General features: G+C 34.3%; 1 pseudogene; it reads right to left on the reverse strand.

The window, feature by feature from the left end:
- Window positions 1-3,824: 3,824 nt before the first annotated feature.
- Window positions 3,825-4,110, reverse strand: LOC114222336 (small nuclear ribonucleoprotein E pseudogene; annotated as a pseudogene).
- Window positions 4,111-7,080: the final 2,970 nt, after the last annotated feature.

Here is a 7,080-nt window from a genome sequence, read left to right on the forward strand (position 1 = left end):
GGGGAAAAAAGCCCTTGTTAGATATATTTAGTTGTGCTATAAAACTTCTTGACCAAAAGACCAGATACTGTATTATTCATAAAGTGAAAAAAGTTTTATAAACTTATAAAAATAGTAGAAATGGTACAGAAAAATCTAAGTGCATAGTTTTGGAGGTAAGAGCCTTATAGAATAGGAATATAAAAACTCTTCTCCCTTGGTAAGGTTCCTATGAGTACCAGGTAATTGTTCCATAAAAAAGAGACTAAGTATGCATTGGCATCAGCTCAGATTGTCACTTCTAAATTTTTGTGATGTAAATAGGTAAAAATGTATTTTTATGAAGAATTGATGAATTATGATTAGAGCAATCTGTTCTATAAAATTTCATAGCAATAATATGAATTATAATTTTAAAAATTAGGAAAAAATCAAGTCACCTTTATTAAGAAAAGAGTCTCAAGAATTCTCAACCATCTTTTTGTCATCCAAAGTTTATTTTGTCATTCAAAATTCATGCTTAACTGAAAGTTAATACCACTGCGTGTATTTTTCTGACAGTATTACAGGGATCGGGCCAGATAGTTCAGTGGGCAACCTCATGTTGAAACCTCATTATAGAAGTAGCTGAACAAGCAGTTTTAAAGACAAAGTTTGACACAGCTGGTTATCCCATTTAAATTGTGTCTAAAAAATACCAAAGAAAACAATTTGGTCAAACAACTAGTTAAGTCAATGAAACATAAAATCAGTCAAACCTGTCTTTTGGCATCAAGTAAGGAACAAACTGTCGCTTGACTGGATATTTCATATTTCACCCAAATATTTATCATGCTGTAATTGTAGCTGTATCCTCAGATGACAGTAAAAAAGGTGGCAAAAACACTTCTTCACAAGAGTCCTTTAAAATTAACCTAATTATGTAACTCTGTCATGTATTTCAACACAACATATTAGTCACCACTTAGGATTACAACGTAGGATGCACATCACATGACAATGAAGTAGCACTGCTCTTTAAGAAGAATGGGCAGAAATGTATTGGGGCGCCTGGGTGGCTCAGTCGTTAAGCGTCTGCCTTCGGTTCAGGTCATGATCCCAGGGTCCTGGGATCGAGCCCCACATCGGGCTCCCTGCTCCGCGGGAAGCCTGCTTCTCCCTCTCCCTCTCCCTCTGCTTGTGTTCCTTCTCTCACAGTCTCTCTCTGTCCCATAAATAAATAAATAAAAATCTTAAAAAAAAAAAAAGAACAGGCAAAAATGTACTAAAATGATTGTATTTAACACTAATATTAAATCTTCTGTCCTGATTGTCTCACAATTGCCTTTTCATCATCATCGCTGTTACCGTCACCATTTCTAGCATCAGCATCATATGTGATACTAAAACATTAAGTAGTTTTAAGTATAAAGGGTCCATTCTTTATACTATTGTCTTTTTGGTACTGATTTCACTTCTGCAACTATTTGATGTTGGCCATCTTAGGCCTGGAATTTCACACACTAGTAGTATCTTCTCTTGAGAAGATACCATTTCATGCAATTCAGAAGTATAAAGAGAATGGATTTGTTACCTCTTCAGATAAACAAGTGTGCTCATACAAATGTAGGAGTCAACCTCAGGATTTCTAGAATAATGTATTTTACATGTTCCCCAGATGCTGCTACCATGGTGACAGGCTAACTGGTAACATTCCGGACTGCTTTATTTTAACAGCTGGTTACATTATTTCTTAAAGCAGAAAAATGATTTTAAAAAATGAATGACGAAAATATGTTTCTCAAGTCATTGCCCTTTTTTCTGTGTATCTATGATGCTGTCCCAGCTAACCACAAGATCTAGACTTAATTAATATCCAATGAATTTCTCATGTGCAATTTCTGCTGTTTTCTTCATCTTTATGTTAGTCTTTTGAAAGTCATTGAATTCATTAAGAAACAGGACATTAGGCACCTTGACAACCAGTATCTGCAGAACCAACCAAAAATTATCCATTGGTTGGATTGGAATGGATTGGATTCAGTTATTAAAATATCCAGAAAAAAACAGGATGAATTATTTCTTTTTAAATTGTTTGTTTTTGAAACAAAGATTACCAAATGAAGAAATTAGCCAGACATGTAATTACTTTTTTTCACACTTTGCAAAAAGATTCTAAGAGCATAATGATTTATTTTCTATAAGATAGATACACGTAATGAATGCTTTACAAATGAGGAAATTGTGGCTCAGAGGAGTTAGATAACTTGTCTACAGTTACACAGTAAGGTTATGTTAGAGCTGAACTTGCAACCAGATCTATCAACTCTAAATCCCATGCTCACTTATTTTGTAAGTGAAAGCAAAGATGTTTCATAGATACTCATCTCCAGAGAACAGAGCCGGAGGAAATTAACTTAAATCATAACAGGAAGTACTGAAGTTAGTTGTAGAGAAAGGTATTTTAACAATGAGGATGGGATGGGGAAAGGAGCATCTAGGGGGTTACTACTATAGCATTGCTAATGTTCCAATTCTTATATTGAGTGGTGGGTTGACTGTTGCTCATTATATCACCATATTATATCTCTTATGCATGTGTTACTATTTATATCTCTTATGCATGTGTTACTATTTATATCTCTTATGCATCTCTTACTATTATATCTCTTATGCATGTGTTACTATTTTCAGTATGTATTAAAATATGTAATAAAAACATTTTATTTTTAATTTATTTTTAATTTTTTATTATTATGTTAATCACCATACATTACATCATTAGTTTTTTGTATAAAAACATTTTAAAAGAAAATTTTAAAACATATGAGTTATTGAGGGATGTTGTAAAATATTTGTCTAAGTATCTTAAAAAATAAAAACAGTTTCCCCTGGGTAAATTCAATGTAATTAATGAGTGGGTTCCATGCAGCACCCCATGGTGCACAAAGTTCTGATCGAATACTTGCTTATCATTACTGTTTCATTGCTATTTCTGTGTCAGAACTCAAATAACTCCACTTGGTATTAGAGAAAATCTGCTCCTAAAATAAGATTAGAACAAAATCCCAAGAGGATTAATTCTCCTAGGAAGGTCATTCTGATTCAAGTGGACAATTTTGAATTTGAAATTTAGTACTTGGGTAACTCCTATTAAACCAACATGCACCTTTCCTTTATATTAAGATACTAGATTGAGTTTTTAAAATAACAAATCATCATGTTGTAACATGTACATGTACATCATGATGTACATCATCACATTAAAGAGGAAACATGTCCATTTTCTCAAAATAGCAGTAGTTTCTTTTTGTTAGCATAAGTGACCTTAATAAAAACAGGCTAATTCACAATTGCTATTCAGTATTACCCTGTCCTCACAGATACCTGATGGACCAACCCATACTGTGGTTTGGTTTTATTTATTTTTATTGTAAAAGCAATCAAGTTTATGGTCATAACAAGTCAGCCCCCAATCCCAACTTTCAGCGGTAACCGTTGTATTTTACCATTTGTTAAATCTCTACACCCAACATGGGCTTAAATTTATAACCCCAAGATCGAGAGTCACATGCTCTACTGACTGAGCCAGCCAGGTGCCCCTGTCTTTTACCTATTTGTATTCGGTTCTTTTTATTACCTCCGTAACTTTAAATAACATGTCTATAATACTATTTTTTCATTTTATTTGAACTTCTTAAATTTTAGTTTTTTTTTAATAAAAACAATCTCACAGCATTTACTGTCCTCTGCTAATAACATAAAGGTAATCAAAACAATGTTTTAGAACTACACTCCCAACAAAGGACATCTAAAAAAACAAACTACATGACCTTTTCAAGAATTTCTCACTTCACTGATCATTTCTAGTTGGAGACACTTTGGAGCAGGGTAATACTATCTCCTTTTAGCATGATCCAACCCAGTTGTTTTTTTGACTTTGTTTTAGAATGAATCTCTTTGGCATCATCTAATACGAGGTTCATGTACTCATCAAGACCAATGATAAAGCCCTCTATTCGCATGTTCACTTGCTCCTAAAGCCACACCTGAATTCAAGATCTATTTTGCAAGTATCTGAAGGTGAGGTTGATGGGCTGAACCATCACCTTCTGCACTTTTTGGCCCTGGCCACGGTACGCCATGGTGGAAACTGACCTTAATTCTTTACTTGTATTGAAATTGCATTTATATAACCTAAAAAGTCAAATAATACTACAAGGCTTAAATGAAGACTAGTAGACTTTGAGGGTCCTGTTTTGTTCTGTCTCTCTTGAACCAGGCTCACAGGCAACTTCTTTCAACTCTTTTATCTCTTTCTTTAAGTATTTCTATTCATAATTCTAAATAATATGCTTATACTGTTTTTATTATTCCATTTTAGGTGTTTATATATAACCTTTTTATTATGAAAAATCTGGATTCAGTTCCTATATGTTACTTACCCACATTCCTTTTTTAAAAAAGAACAAAAACAAGATTTTATTTTTAAGTAATTTTTCCACCCAGCATGGGGCTCGAACTCACAACCTTGAGATCAACTGATTGAGCCATTCCTTTTTACCCATCTTCAATTTTTGGTCAAATCATTTGACCATTATTTTACATATTACTATCAAATATTTTTCATAACTAAGCCACATACTGTTGTTTAGTTTTCTATTTCCTGTTATAATTGTTTCATGAACTCTTCAAAAGTGCAGAAGTCCTTTACTTATAAGCCAACATACCAGGTGAGCTTTATGAGCAAGAAACCAGGTTCTGGTTTGATCTCCTGGAGTTAAGCTCCTGCCTCTGTCTGGTAGATCACTCTCCAGACATTCTGCATGGTGATAGCCTAGAATTTTACTAAGTATTATCCTATGTTTTTCCTTTGTCTGTCCCCTTGTGTTGAATCTATTATTTCCTGTAGCCTATATCTTCTATTTCTTAGGGGTTTTTTTTCTCATTTTAGTATAGTTATCATTGATAGCACCTTTTTAAACAATTTTTTAAATTTAAATTCAATTAACATATAATGTATTATTAGTTTGAGAGGTAGAGGTCGGTGATTCATCAGTCTTATATAATACCCAGTGCTCATTACATTACATGCCCTCCTTAATGCCCTCCTTAATCACCCAGTTACCCAATAGCCCCACCCTCTCCCCTCCAGAAACCCTCAGTTTGTTTCCTATGAGTAAGAGTCTCATGATTTGTCTCCCTCTCTCATTTTGTCGTTTAATTTTTTCCTCTCTTCCCTTTTAATCCTCTGTTTTGTTTCTTAAATTCCACATGAGTGAGATCTTATAATTGTCTTTCTCTGATTGACTTATTTTGCTTAGCATAATACCCTCTAGTTCTATCCACGTCGATGCAAATGGCAAGATTTCATTTTTTGATGGCTGTGTAGTATTCCATTGTGTGTGTGTATATATATATATACCACGTCTTCTTTATCCATTCATCTGTCGATGGACATCTGGGCTCTTCCCATAGTTTGGCTATTGTGGACATTGCTGCTATAAACATTGGGGTGCAGGTGCCCCTTCGGATCACTACATTTGTATCTTTGGGGTAGATAACTAGTAGTGCAATTACTGGGTCACCAGGGAGCTGTATTTCAACTTTTTGAGGAACCTTCATACTGTTTTCCAGGGTAGCTGCACCAGCTTGCATTCTCACCAGCAGTGTAAGAAGGTTCCTCTTGGTATCCTCACCAACATTTGTTGTTTCCTGACTTGTTAATTTTAGCCATTCTGACCAGTGTGAGGTGGTATCTCACTGTGGTTTTGATTTTTATTTCCCTGATGCCAAGTGATGTTGAACATTTTTTTCATGTGTCTGTTGGCCATTTATATGTCTTCTTTGGAAAAATATCTGTTCATGTCTTCTCATTTCTTGATTGGATTATTTGTTCTTTGGATGTTGAGTTTGATAAGTTCTTTATAGATTTTGGATACTAGCTCTTTATCTGATAAGACATTTGCAATTATCTTCTCCCATTCTGTCAGTTGTCTTTTGGTTTTGCTGACTGTTTCCTTAGCTGTGTAAAAGCTTTTTATCTTGATGAAGTCCCAATAGTTCATTTTTGCCTTTGTTTCCCTGGCCTCCAGAGATGTGTCTAGTAAGATGTTGCTGTGGCCAAGGTCACAGTGGTTGCTGCCTGTGTTCTCCTCTAGGAATTTGATGGATTCCTGTCTCACATTTAGGTCTTTCATCCATTTTGAATTTATTTTTGTGTATGGTCTAAGAAAGTGGTCCAATTTCTTTTTTTTTTTTTATGTTGTTGTCCAGTTATCTCAACACCATTTGTTGAAGAGACATTTTCTTTCCCATTGGATATTCTTCCTGCTTTGTCAAAAATTAATTGACCATATAACTGTGGGTTCATTTCTGGGTTTTCTATTCTCTTCTGTTGATCTATGTGTCTATTTTTGTGCCAGAACCATACTGTTTGATTACTACAGCTTTGTAATATAACTTGAAGTTGAAATTGTGATGCCTTCAGCTTTGTTTTTCTTTTTCAAGGTTGCTTTGGGTATTCAGGGTCTTTTGTGGTTCCATACAAATTTTAGGGTTGTTTGTTCTAGCTCTGTGAAAAATGTTGTTGGTATTTTAAAAGGAATTGCATCAAATGTGTAGATTGCTTAAGGTAGTATAGACATTTTAACAATATTTGTTTTTCCAATCCATGAGCACAGATTGTCTTTCCATTTCTTTGTGTCATCTTCAATTTCTTTCATCAATATTTTATAGTTTTTAAAGTACAGGTCTTTCACCCATTTGGTTAGGTTTATTCCTAGGTATCTTATTGTTTTGGGTAGAATTGTGAATGGGATTGATTCCTTAATTTCTCTTTCTGCTGCTTCATTATTGGTATATAGAAATGCAACAGATTTCTGTATGTTTATTTTGTATCCTGTGACTTTACTGAATTTGTGTTTCAATTCTAGCATTTTTTCAGTGGAGTCTTTCAGGTTTTCTGTGTTTAGTATCATGTCATCTGCAAATAGTGAAAGTTTCACTTCTTCCTTGCCAATTTGGATGCCTTTTATTTCTTTTGTTGTCTGATTGCTGTGGCTAGGACTTCCAGTACTATGTTGAATAAAAGTAGTGAGAGTGGACATCCTTGTCTTGTTC

This window comes from Eumetopias jubatus, unplaced genomic scaffold (assembly GCF_037043125.1).
Source record: "Eumetopias jubatus isolate StellerSeaLion01/CBP00866 unplaced genomic scaffold, mEumJub1_p1.0 scaffold_14, whole genome shotgun sequence".
NCBI classification, from domain to species: domain Eukaryota; kingdom Metazoa; phylum Chordata; class Mammalia; order Carnivora; family Otariidae; genus Eumetopias; species Eumetopias jubatus.